Below are 24207 nucleotides of genomic sequence, written 5' to 3'. Positions count from 1 at the left end.
AATATGTTCCTTTTGGAAAGACATCTGGAGAACACTTAGAGAACTAAAAATAGACCTGCCATTTGATCCTGCAATTCCTTTATTAGGTATATTCCCAGAAGACCAAAAATTGCATTACCTCAAAGATATTTGTATCAGAATGTTTATTGCAGCCCAATTCATAACTGCCAAGTCATGGAAGAAGCCCAAGTGCCCATTGATCCATGAATGAATCAACAAACTGTGGTACTGTGCACCATGGAATACTATGCAGCCATTAAGAAGGATGGAGACTTTATGTCCTTCATGTTCACATGGATGGAGCTGGAGAATGTTCTTCTGAGCATAGTATCAGAAGAATGGAAGAAAAAGTATCCAATGTACACCCCTATTATAAAACTAATTTATACTTTTTATATGAAAGCTATAACCTAATAACAACCTAAGGATACCGGGAAGGGGGAGGGAGGGGCGAATGGGTTGAGGGAGGGGAATTTGAGGGTTCACTTCTGTGGTTCATCTTACAAGGGTACAAGTGAATCTTTCTATGAGTAGAATATGAACGTTTTAACACAATAACTAAGAAAATTACATGAAGGCTATGTTAACCAGTTTGATGGAAGTGTTTCAGATTGTGTGTGAAAACCCCACACTGTACCCTAGAAGTGCATTAATGTACACAGTTACTATTAAAAAAAAAAAAGAAGAAGAAAGTGAGGAAATGACGTGCAAGGAGACGTAAGGTGGACTCCACCTATGTGGCTCCTAACGGTGGCCCTGTCACTCACATGCGAAGTTTACTGGGTGATTCAAGAAGAAAAGCTGACGGTCCCTGCTGCAGCCCCTTCGTCCTCTGTAGCCTCCCATTGCAGCAGTTCTCCAAGTGTGGCCCCAGACCCAGCAACCTCCAAGACACACCTTCCCCAAGCCCGCTGCCCTCCTGATCAGACGCACGCTTGGCCGGACACGCTCCTACCCAACCCCTAAAGGCGGTGCTTCGTGGGAGGCAGCAGTTTCACCCAGAGCCACGTGTGTAACTCAGGGTCAAGCTTAGGAAGATGGCCCTAACTCCCAGTGGGCACGCTATTCCCCTCACCATGTTGCAGTGGGGGCTGTGAGCTCCTGGGTACAAGGCTAAAACTGTCTTATTTACCTTTAAATTCTGGTGCCTGTCTCAGTGGCTGGCCCCTGGACCCCCCCCAGGAGCACTTCTGGAGCTCTGCAGTTGATGTGGTGGGCGATGGCCAGTGGTTTAGGCCGTGGAGCTGTCTGCGGAAGGCCGGCTGGACCATTGTGGAGCCAGAAACATCTATTTGTTTTTTTCCTTTAAAATTGTCATAAAGTTGCTTTCTGGTGAGGACTGAGTTAACTTAGGTATTCAAAGAAGTTCCCAGAAAGCCCATACACCTTTATTTGTAGACCCTAAGACAGAGGAAATGGGCAGGCTATCGCGGCTAATCTGGCTGAGTGCCTGGATAAGGCGGAGGGCAGCCCCTTCCTTCCCTCTGGGTTCCAAAGTTACTAAGTCTGCTCCTCCACATTAGCGAAAGCAGACTGATTTCTTACTGGTTTACAAGCTCTAGGAACCTGCTCCAAGTGAGTTTGTCTTAGGTGAGAACACCCTGTTGGAAGTGGACACTGGCTTAGAATTCAAAGGTGGACTTGGGGGCCACTGGCCTTACTGGAAGCAATCTCAGGGGTCAGGGCTGGGGTGGAGCAGATAGGTCACTGAGGAAAATGTGCTTTGATGCTCTATCATGTTTCTTGTCCTTTCCTCTCAAGTGTCAGTGTCACTTGTTATCACTTGAATAGAATTGTGACTGGAACAGCCATAGGAGTCACCCAGAGGACACGTGGGGAGAGATTTGATGTTTCCAGGGCTGTCCTATGGCTGACACCTTTGCCCGCTAATAACTCAAAATGCCATCTCTAGAGTTTTTTCATGTGTGTTGAATTCTATTGTCTTTTGTGGGTGAATGAGGAGGGATCAGGCTTAATTTTTTCCTGTGTCATATCCATCTTCCTAACCCAGAGTCTGACACACAGAGAGAGAGAAGCTAAAAATCTGGTCTTTGGGTCTCTGCCAGCTCCCTGTTCCTCTGGCCTTTAAGACTCCTTTCCTTGGCTCAGCGCCTGTAGCTGGGTAGGCCGCCAGCCACGTACATGGAAGCTAGAGGGTTCAAGCCTGGGCCTGCTAAACAACAATGACAATGGCAACCAAAAAATAGCCGGGCTTTGTGGCAGACCCCCATATTTCCCCAGCTACTCGGGAGGCTGAGGCAAGAGAATCATTTAACCCCAAGAGTTTGAGGTTGCTGTGAGCTGTGATGCCACAGCACTCTACGGAGGGTGACATAGTAAGACTGTGTCTCAAAAAAAAAAAAAAGACTCCTTCCCTCATGTGGACTTCTAGATGTGTAGGGAATGTTTGCCAGTGTTGGGAGGCCAAGTGGCATGTCACCCTGGGTCACTGTCAAAGCCTGGCTCAGAGCCTTATGTTATGATCCTGCTAGTGGAACAAAGCTCAAACCAACGAAGACGTATTCTCTCAGTTTGTTTATAAGCTTCCAGCCTCTCAAGCCACGCTTCTGTGGGCTAGCTGAAGTAAAATCAAATGTGGTCCACTTGCCTTGGTAATTAAGGCCTCAAAACACCCACTCAGTTGGGGTCTGACTGCCCCAATCTGGGGCATGATGGTCTCAGTGAATTCAGTGTGCAATGAGTTTCTGATTCCTTGTTGGACAGTAGAAGTGGACAGCTGAAGCATAGCTCAGAAAACCTTCATGCCCTGAGCAGCATGGCAGCTTATATTTTGCATAATTTTTATTCTTAAAGCATGACTTCCCCTGTGGATTAGCTTGTACTCTGGCTCCAAGACTAGTGTGTTTTCTGTGACAAGTCAAAGTGATGAAATGTGGAAAAACTTGTTTGTCTTTGTCTTCAAAATTTGCACAAAGCTCCTTTCTTATGAGGCTAGCATTAAACCTCTCTGGAGATATTCCCAGCATGCAGTGCTGGTTGGCCTTTCATGGGATAGTGTAAAGGCTGTTCTGCCTTCCTGGTGAGCTGCACATGGGGCTGGGCATAGTGGAGGCACACACGAGGGTGAATATTCCTTCTACAAAAGAACTAAGTTCTGCATTTTCCTGCCCAAACCCAAGATTCATAAATAAAAAACCAGAAACCAGTCTATTATCCTTGGTGTATAATTCATGATGCTAGGAAAGAACTTTCAGCAACATGAATTGTGCAAGACACACACTCAAAAAGGCATTGCTAGGTAGACTTTTCCAAAAAGCTTACAACACTAAAGTAGCTACAGAAATTGATTATAAATGCCAGGTTCGGAAAGCTTATTTCTTGACAAGAACCATCATTGTACCGAAACATATAAGCAGCAGAGAAGTGATTAATTTACTGTGCTCAGCACTCTGCAAAGCTTTAAAAAGGCTGTTACTTTGTAAGGTAAGTGGAAAACTTGTGGGAGAAATGTCAAAAGGTCTCACAAAGCCTTGAAGTAAATGGCAATAATAAAGCAAAAGAAAGAGGCCAACGTGCACGTGATGTGACCATGGGGCATCTTTAACCAAAGGCAGAAAATGTGATGCTGTCTACACTTTGGCTAAAAAGAGCAAAAGCCAGTAGATAGGACACAGGGCAGATGGAAATGTATTAATATAATAAAGAGGGAAGCTGAGGCCAAACACTGTGAATGCTGTGCTGTTAACTGTCCTTTTGGAAAGGCCGAGGTGGGAGCAAGGGTGGAGAAGCTTGGCCTTCCTTAGAGAAAGTGGGCTTTAAATAGGCTCATCTGCACATAGCCCAGAGACCTGGTGTAGCCCCGAAGGTGCTGGACACTCCGTTGTGACTGTGGCCCATTGTCAATGATGTGCATATTTTGTGTGTCCCTGACACACAGGCTGGTATGAAGGGGTTTTCATTAAACCTGAGGATGACAGAAACTCACAGGTTGTCCGAAAACACCAAAGGGCATATTTTTGTTGCCCTGAATTTTCCTTCCTCGATAACTCTGTCAGAACATCCTCAGTCCAATGGCCATGTTGTAATCCCACAGGTACCTGGGAGAGAAGAGGGAAGCAGAGGAGATGGAAGGAAGTCAGAAAGAACTGGACTTGCAAGAGTGGTGAGAGTCTTCTTTTCTGAAGGAGTAAGATTAAAATATTTCACAGCAAAAGAAAGGGGTAAATATTTGCACTTACCTCTTTCTGTCTGCTTTTGCCCCAGCCATTGTGGGTAGGTTCCATGATGTGGGTGCATCACAAGTTCTGCAGGTCCTTGGGGGAAAAAAAATTGGACTACTAAGCCTTGGGAAGAGTTCTGTGAGGAAGTCGGCATGCAGGAGATTATGGGATGTCACAGGGTGAGTTTGTTCTAGAACAAGAAGAATATCTTGTCACCACCAGGGAGACCCAGTGGGGGAGCTACTGATTGTCTCTGGTTCTCCTTTGCCTGGCTGCAGCCTGTCAGCTGGAATGCTGCCTTACTGGGCAAACTCACAGGAGTGTTTCTCCTCCAGATTCCTGTGTGGGGTGAGTCACCAAGGCCTCACCTTCAATTTTGTCTTTGCAGGTGGATTTGGGAGTAGAACCTGGCAGGTGAAGTGAGAGATAGTGTCGCCTATGAGGCAGGAATCAGGAAGGAGGCAGACATTGTTTCCACATGATTTCTGTACACTGAACCACAAACACACCCATCAAATTATGGCGGGACACCCTTGAATAGGATTGGTTGTACAAATAAGACACTGAAATGTAAGTGTTAAGAAGCTTTCTAAGGGCTGCCTATTGGGGTCTCCTTGCCAGAGACCCATGTAGATTCTCAATTCATGGAAACTGAATTTGTTTTATCTTGCTTGCAAGAGAATACCTGAAATTTTTGTAAGAAATACCTGAGTAATTTGTAAAGAAAAGGAATTTATCTCTGACAGTTGTGAAGGCTGAGAAGTTGCAGTCCAGGGGGCGCATCTGGTAAGGGTCTTCATGCTGGTGGGGACACTGCAGAGGCCTGAGGCTTCTCCTGGTAGTGGGCTGAGTGTGCCACATGCTAGCTCAGGTCTCTGCACTTCTTCTCAGAAAGTCACCTGTTCTCTGCCCATAAGCCATCAATTCATCAGCCCATTAATTAATCAATCCTTGAATGGATTAAGCCATCACTGCCCTCAAGGCTCAATTACCTCTTAAAGTCTTAAAGGCCCCACCTCTTACCTTGCCGCATTAGAGACTGAGTTTGGACTGAAATTTGGAGGGGACATTTGAACCATGGCTCTGGGGCCAGGGAAAGTCAGGTCCCAAGGAGAGTAAAGGAGCCATTCTGAGCAATAATGCTCATCAGAATCCTGGGCACAGAGTGACCACTGAGAACCGGGTAGAATGACACCCAGGCCTAGAATGTGGCAATGGAAAGAGATGATGTTTTGCAACGAACTAGCTTGTTTCACAGGGAGGAGCGTAGCTCTGAAAATTGAGGAAGCACAAAGTTGGACAGAAATCCATGGCCAAACTTAGTGAAAATATCAGGAAAGTCTCCATGGGGCTGGTGCTCTTATCATGCAAAGTAGCCTGAGGACAGATGACTGAAGAGGTGGGGGGCGTCAGATCTCAGATTGTCTGTAGATTTGTGCTTCTTCTAACAGTGGGGCCTCTGGTAAGGTTTGTAGTTGGTTTAATACCCATTTCTTCTCCCAAACATAGGATAAAACAAATAACCCCCACCAGCAACAATGACAAGTGACAGACGCAGTTATCATGAAGACGTCCTGGCGAGCAGGACACGCAGCACAGATCTCTCTCATTTGCCCACCTTTCCATACAGGTGGGCTCTATTGTCACAGCCGGCCTGTTCTGTTTCTCCTCCCACTCAAGCTCCCATCCCATTCCATCTCCAGTGGTCTTCAGGCTTGCCCTTTTGGATTCTGTCTGTTGGTCACTGATCCCTTTACAGGGCCCTGTGGCCAGTGGTCTGTGTCCTCACAAAAGCTGAGCTGCTGCTTCCCATTGTGACAGGCATTATCTCCCAGAGCTGTTATGGACACTGCACTTTCCCCTTCTTCATTGTCCCTGAGACCTAGACCATGGGACAGCACAGGGATTGCCACGATGGGAGCTCCCACCTTCCTCCTGAGGTCTTGGGCTCTCTGCTCCCAGGCAAAGGCCGCCTCCCTCCAGATGGACTCAGGAGCTTGGGCTCCCAGGATGGTAGGCCCACCTGCCAGGGGCCTAGGTTCACCTTGGTCTGGATAGAGACCGTTTCATTGCTCTCTGCCAGAATACCTGGTGGTGTAGCAATTGACAAAGTAACACAGCTGTGCACAGCTGTGATTTGCTACTAGGGAGGGAGACCTTCTCAGTCGAGTTGCCAGTATTGCAGGAAGTCCCAGAACAGGCACTTAAGACTCAGAGGAGGGATATTAAGATAGCAGGGCAAGACGCTCACTGAGTGAGATGGTCAGCAAAGGGGATTTTACTCCACAGCTGCAGGCAAAGCACCAGGGCAGGCAGGAGTCCAGAGCCACATAGGATTCCCAGCTCCTCCCCTTGCTGCCCTGCCTTAGGACTGGACATCATGGGCGGCTTTAGTAGACTCTCTCTAGATCCTCTATGTTGTCAAAAGGAACAGAATTTCCTTCATCTTTATCTCTGAATGGCATTCCATTGTGTGCATAAACCATGTTATTTCCCCATCTGTTGGTGGAGGCGTAAGCTGAGTCTCTGTCTTGCTACTGTGAAGGGTGCTGCAGTGGATGTGGGGTGCAGACATTCCTCCACAGACTGATTTCAGCTTCCTTGGACACATGCCTGGAAGAGGGATTGCTGGGTTTAGTGGTAGTTCTATTTTAGGTTTTGAGGAACTTCCATACTGTTTTTCATAATGGCTGTGTCAGTTTATATTCCCACTAACATGATGTGAGGCTCCCCTTTCCCCACACCTTCCCTTTCTGGTGTTGCCCTTCTAACCAGGGTGAGGTGGTATGTCCTTATGGTTTTGATTTCCCCTTTCCATGGTTAGTAATGAGGAGCACTGTTTTCATGGATCATTGATATGTCTTCTTTTAAGAAATGTCTATTCCAGTCTTTTGCCCATTTTTAAAATCAGATTACTTATTTTTTGTTTTTTTGCTATTGAATTTCTTATATATTTAGGATATTAAGCCCTTTAGAAAAAAATTCACATTAATGTGAGGGTATAAAGAACCAAATCACAATATGTGAATTTGTTAGGCACAGTCTCTCTTGTAGTTATGTCCTATACCCAAAAGATGTGCTATACATTCCCACATTGTGTCCATTCTGTGGGAACACCTCAACCCTCCACGCCCTCTTCCCTCATTCATTCCCCCTCCCCCCAACTTGAATTGAAATGAGTGTTTCTCATATGTGGACATGAATTATATAATCTACTGGATTCGTATTAGTATTGAGTACCTTGGATATTTGCGTTTCCATTCTTAAGATACTTTACTGAGAAGAATGTGTTTCAACTCCGTCCAGGTTAACACAAAAGGTATGAAGTCACCATATTTCTTATGGCTGAATAGTATTCTGTGGTATACATAGACCACTGTTTATTAATCGGTTCTTGAGTTGTTGGGCATTTAGGTTGTTTCCACATCTTGGTAATTGTAAACTGAGCTGTGATAAACAATCTAGCATAAATGTCCTTATGAAAAAATGAGTTTTATTTCTTCTGGGTAGATGCCTGGTAGTGGAATTGCAGGGTCAAATGGTAGATTTAATTTGAGTTCTTTGAGGATTCTCCATACATCTTTCCAAAAAGGCTGTATTAGTTTTCAGTCCCACAAACAGTGTAAAAGTGTTCCCCTCTCTTCACATCCACACCAGCATCTGCAACTCTGGACTTTTGTAATATGGGCTGATCTTCTTGGGGTTAGATAAGGGTGGTTTTGATTCCCATTTCTCTGATGATTAGAGGCAATGAACATTTTTTCAAATATTTGTTAGCCATTTGTCTGTCTTCCTCAAAGAAGGTTCTGTTTATGTCTCTTGCCCAGTGATAGATGGGATTGTTTGATCTTTTTGTTGATTAATTTGAGTTCTCTATAGATTCTAGTTATCAAGCCTTTGTTAGATTCCTAATATACAAATATATTTTCCCATTCTGAAGGTTGCCTATTTGCTTTGATAGGTCCTTATTTTCCCATTCTGAAGGTTGCTATTTGCTTTGTTGTGTCCTTAGCTATGTGGAAGGTTTTCAGTTTAAATAAGTCTCATTCGTTTATTTTTGTTGTTGTTGAAATTGACATGGGAGTCTTCTTCATAAAATCTTTTCCCAGGCTGACACGCTTCAAGAGTTTTTCCCACACTGTGCTCTAAGATTTTTATCATTTCCTGCCTTAGATTTAGATCTTTTATCCATTTTGAATCAATTTTTATAAGTGGTGAAAGGTGCCAGTCCAGTTTCAGTCTTTCACTTTTATGTGGTTATCCAGTTCTCTCAACATCATTTATCAACTAGGGATTCTTTCCTCCAGTGTATGATTTTTTTTTTTTTTGAGACAGAGTCTCACTATGTTGTCCTCAGTAGAGTGCTATAGCATTATAGCTCACAGCGACCTCAAACTCTTATGCTTAGGCTTAAATGATTCTCTTGCCTCAGCCTCCCATGTAGCTGGGACTACCGGCTTCTACCACAATTTTGTTGTTGTTGTTGTTATTGTCATTGTTTTTTGGCAGGCCTGGGCCAGGTCTGAACCTACCAGCCCCTGTGTATGTGGCCAGCATCCAAGCCACTGAGCAACAGGTGCTGAGCCCCCAGTATATGCTTTTGTTGAGTTTATCAAAGATCAGATAGCTATAAGAGATTGGTTTCATCTCTTGCTTTTCTATTTGGTTCCAAATGTCTATGTCTTTATTTTTGTGCCAATACCATGTTGTTTTTAGTCACTGTGGCCTAACATCTGATACAGTAATGCCCCTGCCTTAATTTTTATTACTAACAATTGCCTTGACTATATGGGTTTTTTTCAGGTTCCTTACAAAATGAAGAACTATTTCTATAAAGCTTAAAAGTATGATTTTGGTATTTTTATGGGGATTCCATTGAATCTGTAGATTGCTTTGGGAAGTATAGACACTTTAACAATATTGATTCTTCCCAGCCAAGAGCATGGTATGTTCTTCCATTTATTAATGTCTTCTATTTCTTTTCTTAGGGTTTAATAATTCCCTTTGTAGAGGTCTTTCACTTCTTTTGTTAGGTATATTCCTAGTTATTTCATTTTCTGTGAAGCTACTGTAAAAGGAACTGTGTCTTTGATTAGTTTCTCGATGTAGCTGTTATTGGCATATATGAAGGCTGCTGATTTGTGGACCTTGATTTTATACCCTGAGACATTACTGTATTTCTTCATCACTTCCAGATGTCTTGTGGTTGAATCTCTGGAGTTCTCCAAGCATAAGAGAATATCATTGGCAAAAACCAAAAGTTTGATCTCCTCTTCCCTTATTTAGATGCCCTTTATGTCCTTATCTTGCCTGATTGCATTGGTTAGAACTTGCAGAACTATGTTGAATAGTAGTGGTGATAAAGGACATCCTGCTCTGGTTCTAGTTCTATGTGGAAAAGCTTTCAGTTTTATTCCATTCAGTATGATATTAGCTGTGGGTTTGTCATAGATGGCTTCAGTGAATTTAAGAAATGTTCCACCTATGCCTATATTTTTAAGTATTCTTCTTAGCAAAGTATCTCAAGAATGGAAGAAAAAGTATCCAATGTACTCAGCCCTATTATGACACTAATTTATAGCTTTTTAATGAAAGCTATAGCCCAAAAATATGGGGAAAGAGGAGAGGGAGGGGAGGGGATGGGGAAGGATGAGTGGAGGGAGGGTGTTTGGTGGGACCACACCTGTAGTCCATCTTACAAGGGTACATGTGAATCTTTCTAAATGTAGAATATAAATGTCTTAACACAATAACTAAGAAGATGTCATGAAGGCTATGTTAACCAGTTTGATGAAAGTATTTCAAATTGTATATAAAACCAGCACACTGTACCCCCATGACTGCATTAATGTACACAACTATGATTTAATTAAAAAAAAGTATTCTTGCTAGAAAAGGATGCTGAATTTTATCAAATGATTTTTTTTGCATCTATTGAGAGGATCATATGATCCTTTTTTGTGTATGTATTGATATGGTGAAGTACATTTTTGGATTTGCATATGTTAAACCAGACTTGCATCCCTGGGATGAAGCCTACATGATTGTGATGTATATTCTTTTAAATGTGTAGCTATAATCTATTGGCTAAGATTTTGTTGAGTATTGTGCATCTATATTCATTAGTGAAAATTGGTCTGTAGTTCTCCTTTTTAGTTGAGTCCTCTCCTGGTTTTAATATTAGGATGATGTTTGCTTCATAGAATGTGTTCAGGGAAGATTCTTTCATTCTCAATGTTTTTGAATAGGTTCTACAATATGGATACAAGCTCTTCTTTGAAGATTTAATAGAATTCTGGTGTGAAGCCATCTACTCTGGGGCTTTTTTTATTGGAAGTTTTTTTATTGTTTCTTCAATCTTAGTGTGATATTATTCTGTTTAAGAGATCTATTTCTTCTTGCTTAAATCTAGGCAAAGTGTATGATTCCAAGTATTGGTCCATTTCCTCCACATTGGCAAATTTCTGGGAAGAGAGTTTCTTGTAGTAGTCACAGATTATCTCTTTTTATCTCTGTGTTATCTGTTGTTATTTCCCATTTTTCATTTCTGATTGAGGTTATTAGAGATTTTCCTTTTCTGTTTCTACTTACTCTACCAGTAGTTTATCAATTTTATTTCTTTTTTCTTTTTTTATTAAATCATAACTCTGTACATTAATGCATTTATGGTGTACAATGTGCTGATTTGATATACAATGTGGAATGCTTACATCAAACTGATTAGCATAACCATCATCTCACTTATTTGTTGTGATAAGACATTTATACTCTATTCTTAATGTTTTGAAATGTACCATTGCATTGTGCTCATTAGATGAGGTCCTACCAAATACCCTTCCTCCTCCTGCTCTCCCCTTCCTTCTCCCTCTTCTTCCCTCCTTCTTTCTGGACTATAGTGTTTTATCTCTTTTATGAATGTGTTAGGTGATTATATGTTTCATAATAGTAATGAGTACATTGGATACCTTTTCTTCCATTCTTGAGAAGAAGAGGAAGAATATGTTCCAGCTTCATCCAGGTAAACATAAAAGATGTAACGTCTCCATCTATACACATGGAATTACCACAGTTTGTTAATCCAGTCATGGATCAATGGGCACTTGGGCTGCTACTATGGCATTTATGAATTGGGCTTAAATGAACATTTTGGTGCCAATATCTTTGTTGAAAATTGATTTTTGATCATATGGGTAAAAAGCTTCTGCACAGTCAAGAGCACAGTAAGTAAAGCAAACAGACAGCCTTCAAAATGGGAGAAGATATTTGCAGGCTATGTTTCTGACAAAGGTCTGATAACTTGAATCCACAGAGAACTCAACCTAATCAATAAGAAAGGAACAAATAACTCCATTTCTTTGTGGGAAAGAGACTTGAACAGAAGCGTCTCTGAAGATTTTATTTTTTCAAAGAACCAATCTTCTGTTTTATTAATTTTCTGAGTGATTCTTTTGTTTTGAATTTCATTAATCTCTGATTTAATTTTGGTTGTTTCTTTTCTTCTGCCAAAATTGGGATTAGATTGTGTTCTTCTTTTTCCAATGCCATAAAATGTTTCATGAGTTTATTGATATGCTCTCTTTCTGAGTTTTAGATGTAGGCATCTGATGTTATAAATTTCACCATAAGACTGCTTTTGCAGTATCCTACAGGTTTCAATAACTTGTAGCTACATTGCTGTTATGTTCAAGGAATTTAACAATTTCATCCCTTATCTCTTCTTTGACCCAGTGTCATTCAGCATAAGGTTGTTTAATTTCCATGCCTTTGTGTGGGGATGACAGTTTTTGTTGGAGTTAAGTTCTGCCTTTTGGTCTGTTAAGTTCTGTCTTTTGGTCTGAGAAGATAAAAAGGTATAATTTTAATTCTTTTGATTTTATTGGGATTTGATTTGTATATTAGAATATGACCTATTTTGGGTATGTTCCATGGGCTATTGAGGAAAATGTATGTTTCTTAGCTTTGGCATGGTGTGTTCTATAAATGTCTCTTAAGCCCATTTGTTCTAGGGTCACATTTAACTCCCTTATAGCTTTGTTACATTTCTCTTTAGAGGATCTATCCTGTTCTGTCACAGGGGAGTCAAAGTCCCCAACTATTATGGTGTTATGATATGTCATATTGCTCAGACCAATCAAGGTCTGTTTTATAAATCTAGGAGCATTTAAATTGGGTGCATAAATATTTAGAATTCCAATGTTCTCTTGTTGTATCTTTCCCTTGACCAATATGAAGTGACCATCTTTGTATTTCTTAACATTAATTGCTCTAAATCCACTTGTATGTGAAAACAAGATTCCAACCCTTCCTTTCTTTCTGATCTCCATTTGCCTCAAATACTGTTTTCTATCCCTTTACCCTGAGTCTTGATCTGTTCTTCAGGGTTAGATGTGTCTCCTGGAGACAGTGTATGGATGGCTTATGCTTTTTTATCCAATTAGCCAGCCTGTGCCTCTTCAGTGTGGAATTGAAGTCATTAAAATTTATTGAGAGAATTGATAAATGAAGTAGAGTTTTATTCATCTTATTTTGTGAGAGTTTGTTGCTTAGTTTTATCTTTTGATACACTGTGGAAACTAGGTTTTATCCATTGGTTTCTGGGTGTTTATTTTGGTGGTCCATTGTGATGGTTAGTGGTAAGAATAGGTTTAAGTATTTCCTGTAGAGCTGGTCTTGATGTGGTAAATTTCCTCAATGTTTGCATATCAGCAAAAGATTTTATTTCTCCATCAATTCTGAAGCTTAGTTTAGCAGGATACAGAATTCTGGGCTGGAAATAATTTTCTTTAAGGATATTAAAGGTAGATGACCATTCTCTTCTGGCTTGGAAAGTTTCATTGAGAATTCCACTGTCACCCTGATGGATCTGCCTCTGTTGGTCAATTGGTGCTTACTTTGGTGGCTTGCAAAATTTTCTCTTTTGCCTTGACTTTGGGCAGGTTCATACACTGTGTCTTGGTGATGCTCTGTTTGTGTTAAGATGACCTAAGGTTTGATATCTTTCTAAAAGGAGAGTTTCATAATCTTTAGGGAAAGTTGGAAAGTTTTCATTTATGATATCCTCCAGTAGGGCTTTCATTCCTTTGGGGCATTCTTTTTTCCTTTCAGGGATGCCTATAATTTGTATATTTAAATGTTTTATCAAGTCCCCTAATTCTATGAACAAATGTTCTGCTTTCTTTGCTTTTCTCCCTCTTTACCTGGGTTAGATCATGAACTTTATCCTCTAGCTCTGAGATTCTTTCCTCTCCCTGGTCTACTCTGTTATTGGTATTCTCTACTGCATCTTTAAGTTCCCTGATTTACTGTTTCATTTCCTTAAGCTCCACTGTATTCTTTGTATCTTTCATACATTTTTGGTTCTGTATTTCTACTTCTTCATCAATGTCCTTTATTGTCTTTACCATTAGTATTTTAAGTTCCCTTTCTGACATTTCCATTACTTCTTTATTGAGTAAATGGAAGTCCTCTGTAGTAGCTGTCCCATGGTTCCTTGGGGGGGGAGGGTTGCTGTGTTTTGGTTTTTTACGGTGCCAGATTTTTTTTCTGTTGGTTCCTTTTCATGTTGTTTTATTCTTGCTCACTTCCTTCCCCTACTTTTTCTTTCTTACTGCCCCCTTCATTTTGAATTGCCTTGTCTTAGAGCTTAGGTCTTAAAATGGCTTCTTGGCATAAGGTCAAAAGGAAGAAATGGGTAAGAGTGAACAATGAGAAAGAGGAGAAAGAGAGAGAAAGAACACAGAAAACAAATAAAAATGGAGGTGAAACAAAATAATTGGAGAAAAAGAGAGAAGAATGACAGAAAGAGAGAAAGCAATAGGAGAAATCATGTTGTTTGACAGGGTTTTATGTCCACATCTGCAACTCTAAGCCTTTTGTGTGCTGGTCTATGTGGGTTTTCAAAATCCTGTCTTGGTGAAATCAAGACTCCACTTCCACTAATTATAGAAAAAAAAGAAAAAAGAAAAGAAAGAAAAATTCAGCTGTATGGTATATTGGGGAACTGCCAGTACTGACTTTCCAAAGGCCAAAGCTACAAGGATACTCTGGACCATGAGCTCATGACCTCCTTGTGCTGGACCACTGCTGTGACCTCCCAGCCAGACCAATGTTGTGACTCCCCCAGCATTCCAGAGAAAAGAAAAAAAATTGATAAAGAAAATTAAAAATGTAATTATAGGAGATAAAAAGAAAAAGTAAGTGATACATTAATTGTTGTATGAGAAATTCATTGAGAACAATGAGAAAAGTAGGAAAATCATAACCAAGTGAAAGAAAAAAGGAGAGAAATAAAGAAGACAGAGAGAATAAAACAAAAGGGCTGAAGAAAATAAAAATGAAGGTTAAGAATACAACCAACCAAACAAAAACAAAACAAATTAACAAAAACAAGACAGAACAATCTACCCCCCCAACTGCAAAACCCCGAACAGCAACAACTCCAGCAACAAAAAAGAGGAAAGAACAAAACATGTACACCAGGTGGCATTGTGGTGTTGGAGAAAACATGCTGAAAACCACTCTTTCATTGTGGAGGAGATCCGTCTTATCTTCCTGATTTAGTTGCCCTCATTCATTCCCTGTTTGTCATCAGCATTAAGTCCCTATGGGATGGGGCGGTAGAGCTCTACCAATAATCCTTAGAAGCCACATCTCATAGTGCCCCCCTGATGACAATTCCCAGGGTTGTAGGAACCACTTAGCTCACCCCTAGAGTGGGTGCCCAAGCTCATCAGGGGCACCAGAACCAGCTGTGCACTAGGACCCTGCAGACCATTTCTCTTGCACCACCTTTCCACAGTGGCAGCCCAGCTAGCAAGTATGACCTCCCACAATGACAGCCTAGCTGGTAGGTATGACCTTCCCACAATGGCAGCCTAGCTGGCAGGTATGACCTTCCCACAATGGTGGCCCAGTTGGCATCCAAGCCCTGATGAGGTGATCTGCCCCACCAGGTATTCAAACCCACCTTGACGCCAGTCCACCCACTTGACCTCCATGGTAGTTCTGATGCAGTCCAGGCCAAGATCAGAAACCTACAGGACACATTTCCTGTCCCCAGTCCTCTGTGTGAGCACTGACCATTGGCTGGTCCCCACGTGTTACCATACACTTGCCTCCCACGCCAGCTGTCCTCAGCTCCTGATCTCCTGGCTGGCTCCTATAGCCCATCATTGCCTCAGGGTACCCCCAGAGTGATGCCTCCAGGTAGGTTCCCCTGCCAGAGATGATTGGGGTTTTTGTCTTCCCCTGCCTTCCCAAGAGTGGGCTAGTAGGGATGTATTTCTAGTCTTCTGTCTTGCTCCTCCATACCTTAAGCCCTTTTTGTTTCTTTACTCTGTTGATTTCCTTTGTTGTGAAAAAGGTTTTTATTTGGCTGTAATACCCTTTGTCTATTTTTGCTTTTGTTGCAAGTGCTTTTAAGGTATTATACAAAAAGTCATCACCCAGACCAATGTTGTGGAGCTTTTTCTAGGCTTTCATTGGTTAGTTTTATAGTTTCAAGCCTTACATTTATATCTCTAATACATTTTGAGTTGACTATTGTATATTGGGTGAGAGAAGGGTTCAATTTTATTCTTCTGCATGTAGTGAAATAAGCCAGGCACAGAAGGACAAATACTTCACTTATATGTGGAAGTTAAAAAAGTTGAATTTATGAAAATAGAGTAGACTGGGTGGAGTTGAGGGTGATTGATTGGGGAAGGGGAGATGTGGGTCAGTTAGACATGAAGAATTGCTAAAAGAATTGATTACAAATGTTCTTATCATAAAGAAATGTAAATATATGAGGTGCTAAATATATTAACAAGACTGATTTAATCATTTCAGAATGTACACATGTATCAAAACATTACCTGTAATAAATATATATAGCAGGCCCCCCTTATCCACAGAGGATGTCCCAAGACACCCAGCTTGAAACTGCAGGTAACACTACACCCTGTATACACCATGTCTTGTCCTGCACATATATGCCTAGGATGAAGCTTAACTTGCAGAGTAGGCACAGTATGAGTTTAGTGGCAATAACTAATAATGAAATAGAACAATTAAAAACAATATATTATAACAAAAGTTATGTGGATGTGGGGTCTCTCTCTCGCAAAATCTTAATATTTTTAGACCTTCATTGACTGTGGGTAAGGGAAACCTGGGAAAGTCTCAAAGTGGACTACTATACATTTGTTATTTGTCAATTAAAAATACGATAAAATCAATTAAAATACAAACAAATCAGACTCCCTTCTCCTGCAGGAGACTAGCAGCAGAAAGGAGGACCAGGCAGGATTTATCCACCTAACTCTCTCCAGCATCATCCAGGTCTCACTCTTCAAAGTCACTGCTCACCTCTAGCCCATGACCTTGTGGGCCAGCACCTTCCTGCCACCCTTCCCAGCCTGAGGGTGGTAGTATTGGCTGCCACTGGCCCTGCCCCTTCTAGTCCCCTATTCCACACCTACACTTTTGTAATTGGTTTCCTTTGTAAGTAAACCTTCCTTGAATTATCCTGTTTCCTCTTTGGAGTCAACCTAGCTCAGGAATCCTCTCATAACCTCTGATTTCAGATGGGAGGGTAACAAATGGAAGGTACCCAACCAAGAAGCCCTGTAAGAAGCTGGAGGGATGCTGTGGTCAAGGAAAGGAATCTTTGAATGCTCTGGAGCAGCAAATGCTAACATCATCTTGAAAAGTCCTTCATATTTGTGTGTGTGTGTGTGTGTGTGTGTGTGTGTGTGTGTGTGTGTGTATTTAAAACTTCATGGTGGAAATTAGGAGAGATCCACTGTGTGAGGTCAATTTCCAGTTAATACCAGGGAGCACATTTTCACAAAGCTTCAGTAGATGGAAACAGTGTGTTGAGAAGGAGTCCTGTGACTGGGTAAACTGGTGTCTAAACTCTTGGTTATGCTGGGAGGTGATTCAAAGACAAGAATGAGACATCTCTTTGTTCATTCAAATCCCAGGATCTCTACTTTTTTTCACAAAGCTAACAGCTCTGTTTCTATTGTACTGCATAAATGCATTAATGTATACATGATCTATGTGTTTATGACTTAATTTAAAAAATAAAAATACCCAAAGCTAACAGCTCTGTTTCTTTGAGGGAAGGTCACTGACTTGCTATAAATATGCCAAAGCAATATTCCATGATGCTAATCCTGAAAACGAAACAGGGCTTTGATTTTCTAGGGACCTCTTGTCTTTTGTGACCTATGGCTGGGTATCCTTTGGTGGAGCCCCAGGGTGAGAAGAGGGTGCATGGGGCATGTCAGTGGTATTCCAACAAAGGGCCCGGTGTTTGGGAGAGAGAGCAAATGCTCTTGCAGGAACTTTCTTGGGTTTTTTTGTTGGATTCTTCCAGCCACAAGGGAGAGGCTGGTGCCTGCTCAGAGAAACTTGCCTTCCCTTAATTCCCTTGTTGGCGGCTGGTACCATTCGGTTCACTGAATTGTTAAATGAATCTGTTTAATTTGACTGAGCTGCCTTTGGCTGCCAAACCCAACTCCAGCCAGCAGCTACATTCCATGAGCTGACTGCGTCCCCTGTTAAAGGGAGCCAGGGAAGCCGAGGAGCATCAGACGGAATTGTTTCTTTACCCAAACAACCTTTAATGAATGTTGTTTTGTTTCAGAATTGGTTTCCTTGATGTTATGCTCCCTCCTGCCTCCCTCCTGGGAAGGAGCACAAGTGAGTTCTCCTGGGAATTGGAAGCCTGGCACAGAAGACAGGTTCCTTTTCTTAGGTAATCTATGCAGGCAATGTTTTCCAAAGCTTATCTTGCTATTATTAAAAAATTTTTTTTCCCCCAGCTTTGAGGAAAGGTAGAACCTGTTTAACTGTGTAAAGGAGATTTGCCAGGCAGAATATTATTGTTTCCTTCTCAGAGGTTCTGCTCAGAGTCCAGGGATTCAAGTTTGGAGTTAAAAGTACTGACTCTAAAGATCTGACGTTCAAGTTGCTCACTCTGTTCACCCTAAGCAAGACAAGCCATTGGGGCCACTGACAGGTGAATTTCCCACTGTTCTCATGTAATAAGTGGTAGTTTTGGGAGACCAGTACCAAGGAGAAGTAGCCTTCTGGTTGGGAGTGGGGTTGGCTTGTGACGTGGAGATGGAGTCCAGCGTGTTTCTTGTGCTCAGGGGAGGCCGTGAGAGTGACAGCAACCCCTTCATTTAATCCTCAGTTAAGAGAATTAATATCATGGGACACTGCATGATCACTGGCCAAACCTACTCTTGAGAAGTAAGTCCACAGAGCTTTAATTTTTCTTAAATTAAGGGACCAGGTAGAATTTGGGGGGCAGTGGGTTTTAGAACCACCTTTTCTTTTGGAACTTCTTCTAGCGACAGGGTCCCTCCACTGTTTGGGGCACTTGTGGTGCTCAGCACCTGGGGTGCAGCTGGCGTGCTGGGAAAAGATGATGTGGGCCATTTGCAGCTATGTCAATCCCTGGAGGCAGGTGTGACGCCAAAGGCATGTGGTTCAAAACATGTCATTTTCACAAGGAGCAAAGGTTCATGGTGCATATTGTTGTCTCCACACTCTCATTGCCATCTGTGGGACAGTGAAACAACTTAGAAATGGTGATAAAAGGTGAAAGGACAGCAATCTTCTAGTTATTTCAATAAACAAAGTGTTAGTAACAACATTTTTGTAGGATGAACCCAAACTGAGATTCGTCTGTCCTCATCTGCCTCTGTCTAGTAAGGACCAAAAGGGAATATGGTGAGAGAGGTTGGCTTTCTTTGACAACACTCTGAAACTTTATAGAAACTCTATCAAATGTAGACCCAAGGTCTTATTTAAATGGTAAAAATTTAGATGCAAGGCAACAGGAAGACTTTTTGCTAACATGTATGTAATGATGTGGCCTATATGTAATGTTAACAGAAATACATACAAGGTGGGAAATTCCAGCCTCCTGATTCCATTTACACTTCTCTTGTGACTTGCTTATTTTTTTCTTTTTGTTCCCTTCCTTTCTTGCATGAGATCTTTGTGTATCTGACTTGATAATACTTTATTCTTATGAAGATCTCTCTATTGATATATTATTTCCCTAGATGTCCAAGATAACATTAGGAGTGAGGTTGCTAAGATCTCCATGTGACTGAGTGCTGAGCTAAAGCTCAGAGCTGTCAGAGGCATCCAAGGGGACATAGCCCGTTGGCAGAGGGGCCTGGCTGGTGATGGTGCAGAGGCTCAAGAAGAGCAGGTGACAGGAAAGCACATGCTATGAGGGACCACAATGTCACTGAGCCTGTGCCTTGGGGAGGAGAGGACTTGGGGACTATGTGCCCATCAAGGGTCTCTGGCTGCAAATCCTACCACTGGACTCTTACCCAGATGAACAAAAATCATTTTATAACAAAGACATTTGCACCAAAATGTTTATTGCAGCCCAATTCACAATAGCCAACTTGCAGAAGCAGCCTAAATGCCCAGCAACCCATGAATGGATAAACAAATTGTGGTATATGTACATCATGGAGTACTATGCAGTCACAAAAAGATGGAGACTTTACATCTTTTATGTTTACTTGGATGGAACTGGAACATGTTCTTCTTAGTAAAGTATCTCAAGAATGGAAGAAAAAGTATCCAATGTAGTCAATGCTATTATGAAACCAATATATAATCACCTACACATTCAGACAAATGATAAAACACAACTATAGTCCAGAAAGAAGGAGGGAAGAAGAGGGAGAGGGGAAGGGAGGGGGGAGCTCGAGTGGAGGGAAGGCATCTCACCTAATGTGCACAATGCAATGGTACATTTCAAAACAACTAAGAGTATATTACCACAACAAATAAGTGAGGTGATAGTTATATTAATCAGTTTGCGTTAATCATTCCTCATTGTATGTCTGATCATTGCATTGTACCCCATAAATGTGTACAGTTATGATTTCACAAAAATTAAGTTAACAAAATTCACTAAGTTTACTAAGGAGCCCACAAAACTGGTCAGAGCAGAGCAATCCAGCCATGTGAAGGATGAACGTGTGGTAACCTGGCCGGCATTTGTGGGTGACCCCTAACTACCTTCTATGTCCTCCATTTTCTGCCTTCTGCCAGAGTCTGTTGGGCACTACCATGTGCCAAGTGTGACCGTGGGAGCCGAGATGCAAATAGTGGGCAGTGGGAGGAGGCGGCAGGAGCTGAGTGGGGAGCAGGCAGGCTGCGAGGAGACGGTTCCAGGATGGGGGGGTGGTCTTCCCAGGGTGGCCAAAGTCCCACCCATACAGTCTGCACCCAGACCTTAAAGGAGAAAGGAGACATGCGATCACCTAGAGAAAGGTGATCCAGGCTCCCAGTAAGACTCATGCTGGTCTGTCCAGCTTTGGGCTGATTGGAGGAAGTTGGGTTTGCTGGTAGAGACAGATGAAGCTGTGGAGATGCGGAAGAGGCAGGTTCCACAGCACCTCCGAGGCTGCAGGAGGGACTTTTACACAGTCATCTGGGAGTCCAAGTTTTGCACAGATGAATTATGTCATCTGGATTCTATTTTTAGAAGGTTCCTTGTGGCTGTGTGGATAACAGACTGTTGGAGACACTTGTAATGTCGCTTCTCTAGCCCAGGGGAGAGATGATGGCAGCTAGGACTTCACTGGTGGGGATGCAGGTGGTGATGAGTGAGGGGGTGAAGGAGCACTGTGTATACACAGTCATTCTGTGGTATCTATGGGATTAGCTTCAGGGCCCCCAAGGATATAAAAATCTATGCACGCTTTAAATCCCTTATCCCTAATGTAATAGTTATGTATAATCTACATTGTTTAGGGAATAATGACAAAAAATAGTCTCTACGTGTTTAATACCAATGCACTGCTTTTTCTGTTTCTGATCCCTGGTTGGTGGAATGCACAAATTTTGAACCCATGGATATGGAGGGCTGACTAGAAATATCTATCATACATGTGTATATTAGATATATATTTGCTGAAGTTAAATAGAAATCATTTTTACTGCAGAAAGGCATTTCCTCCAAATTTAAGGGTAAATTTTATAGGGCAATGCATATGTGTATGCGTGTGTGACTTACAGACTTTAATTATATGTATTTGAGGTGTGCAGCATGATTTTTTGATATACCTATCAGTAGTGAAATGATTACTGCAGAAAAGAATTAATACATCTGCCACCTTCCAAGGTTGCCTTTTTGTGTGTATGTGTGTGAGGGCCCCTAAAATCTACTCTTATAGCAAATGTCCTGTGTACAATGTTGTCAGCTGTGGTCCTCATGCCGCACACCCCTAACTGCAAGTTTGTGCCCTTTGACCTACTTCTTCCCATTTTCCCTCCTTCCCTACCCTGGCAACCAAGATTATAGTCTCATTGTATGTATTAGACTTTTTTTAAAAAAACGATTCTGCATATATGTGATATCATGCAGTATTTTTTTTCTGCATCTGGATTAAAAGGCTCTATCTATTTTGAGGGAAATAGAAGTTTCAGGAAACCAAGAGACAAAGCTCAGTCGTAAGGCTCTTCCTACCTCTCTGTTCTGAGAGCTCTGCACAGATGATCGCTAGCCTTGGGCCCAGCTACACGCTACCCTACCCTGCTGATCTGCTTCAGGGCTGGACACCAAGGCCTCGAGCCCAGCTGTACACTGCCCTGCACACCTGCTTCAGGGCTGGGGGCTGGGCCTTTGGGGGTAGAATGGGGAGAGTGTGTGAGAGGGTGGGAGGAGCTGCTTGGATGCAGTCCCCGAGCTGTTCCGGGTGGACAGGGTGGGCGCTTAGTCTTCTCTTCTCATCTGGCCCAGAGAGAGGAGTTTCTTTTCTTGTCTAGTCTAGAGAAACACAGCAGACAAGATCTCTCAAGTCACTGTTGAGAGATTCCCCTTGGGCTGTGCCTCCCATTTTCCTAGCATAGGTCTATTTTATTAAAAAGAAGCTACACAGCTCTTGATGCCACCACTTGAAAACGAATACACACATTAATAAATCTACTTTCAAAGGAAAGGGACAGCATCCCAAGGGATTCCATGACTAAGAGGTAGGAAGGCGGTAGGCTGGTGAGTTGGGCATTGATTATAAGAAAAGTCCCTGACAGATCATGGAGGACCCAGCTTTTAAACTCGCTAAGAGGAAGAATGCTTGCTCGTGAGGAGACGGTCACCAGTCAGAGCAGAAGTCAGATACGATTCCATTTTTCTAGGGTTTTTATACTATTTCCTCAGAGCACAGAAGAAAGCAGTGGTGTGTGCCTTCCCCACCTGACACTGAGCCCTTCATCTGCACGGCGGGCTCAGGTCCTCCGATGTCCCAGCCCTGTGCTGACACCTTGCTGGTGTAGAGCCCAGCGAGTGAGGGGGCTGCCCTCATGGCATGTAGGGTGCATCTGCTTGGTGGTATTGAAACGTGTGCAGGGAATTTGGTTAAATATAAAGGGTTCAGCAAGTTTGTAATAAAGCTCTAAATACCCTCTGATTTCCCTTGGCTCCTTGTCAGCGCCGTGGCTTTAAACTGCGTTCTGTGTGCAGGAGGCTCAGCTTGCCCTCTGACTGGTCTGCCTCAGTCTGGCTGAAGGATCCTTCTGTGGCTGCTGCCCCTCATCTGATCTCCTCCAGGGCTCAGCTGTGTCTCTGGGAATTCTGAGATTCTGAGTAATCCCCCCCCAGCTTCCAAGTGGTGAGTCACCTGCTGAACGCATGGACTCCTTCTGTCTGCTCCCCCCTGCCCTGGGTGTGGTTGGTGTGTGTAGCCTTGGGTAAAGGACAGAAAGAGCCAGGGGTGTTGACCAGCCCCTGTGAAGATGTGGATAGGACGCAGTGAGGATGATGCCCCACGATCAGCTACCAAAGTCACTGCTGCTGCACCTCCCAGTCCTCATCGGCACTGTGGGTCAGAGCTGGAGTGACTGGGCAGGATATGGTGCTGTGATTGGATGCACCCTGGAGTAGGCAGGGAAGTATTCTGGGGACAACTGATTCTTTGCGTCTGTCCCTAAATCCCTGAAAATTATTGGAAGCCTAGCCTACCAAATCAGAAGCATATATCTTGAAACTTCTTTCGAGAGTAATGTTATTAACTTTTCTTCCTATGTCCCCTAATTCTTGTGTGGTCATTCTGTTGTGGAGGAAGTTATATGACCAGCATTTATGTAATGAATTTTGGAAGAATGACACACGGTAGGAGCAGGCTCCACTGTGGTTTGTTAAAGCACTCTGCGCCCAGGCAGTGTTCATCTCACTCTCTCTATATCCAGATAATTACTTGTTATGAAGTGAACTTAACAAAAGGTGTGCTGCCAGCTTGCCCAATTAATGTGTCCATCTGTTTTTGTTTTTGAATTAAATTTTGTCTGTGGTAGCATACTATACAGTACATGTCCCTTTTTGGCCAGCTCCGTTTTACTTGATTGGCACTTCTGTTTTATTTTTATTTTTTAGTTCATCATGTGCATAATGAGTGCAAGCAAACACAGGGAGGTGTGAGGAGGCGTCTTAATGTGGGAGACTTTAAGAGTTAGTTTTCTGATTCCCTGAACTCTGTAAGCTGTGCAATCTAAGTCAAAATTATTGTACCAAGAAAGTGAGAGCTGGTTGAATGGCTGGGGCAAAATAGGCTCCGGGTTAGGAGTTTACCCCTATCGTCTCACGGGAATCTGCCTTTGACCTCTTGGGACAGGCATTGGCATTTTCATTTGCAGAGAAGGGACTTGAGATACACAAATAGGGGTATTGAGTATTTGAATTCATAGTTGAAAGGGCAGACCAGATGCCAGAGAGCACCGCACACTCCCAAGTGGTATCTGTGTGAATGTGTGCACATGTGGCCATCTCATCCTTAAGTCAGCACAGCCTCAGACAAACAAGGCACAAATAGAAAAAATATTAAAAGCTAGTGAGAACATTCTATGTTTATGGACCCTCTAAAGATTAGAACAAACCTACTGGAAGGTGCCAGAAGGGATCAGAAACAAGATGTGAAGACTATCATGTCATAGATTCTAACCACACATACCTGAGGTGACAGTGAGGAGCCTGCACTCTATGCAGTGAAGACCACAGCCT

The sequence above is a fragment of the Otolemur garnettii genome, unplaced genomic scaffold (assembly GCF_000181295.1).
Source record: "Otolemur garnettii isolate 467f Iridium unplaced genomic scaffold, OtoGar3 scaffold00045, whole genome shotgun sequence".
NCBI classification, from domain to species: domain Eukaryota; kingdom Metazoa; phylum Chordata; class Mammalia; order Primates; family Galagidae; genus Otolemur; species Otolemur garnettii.
Note: the sequence above shows the minus strand (reverse complement) of the source record.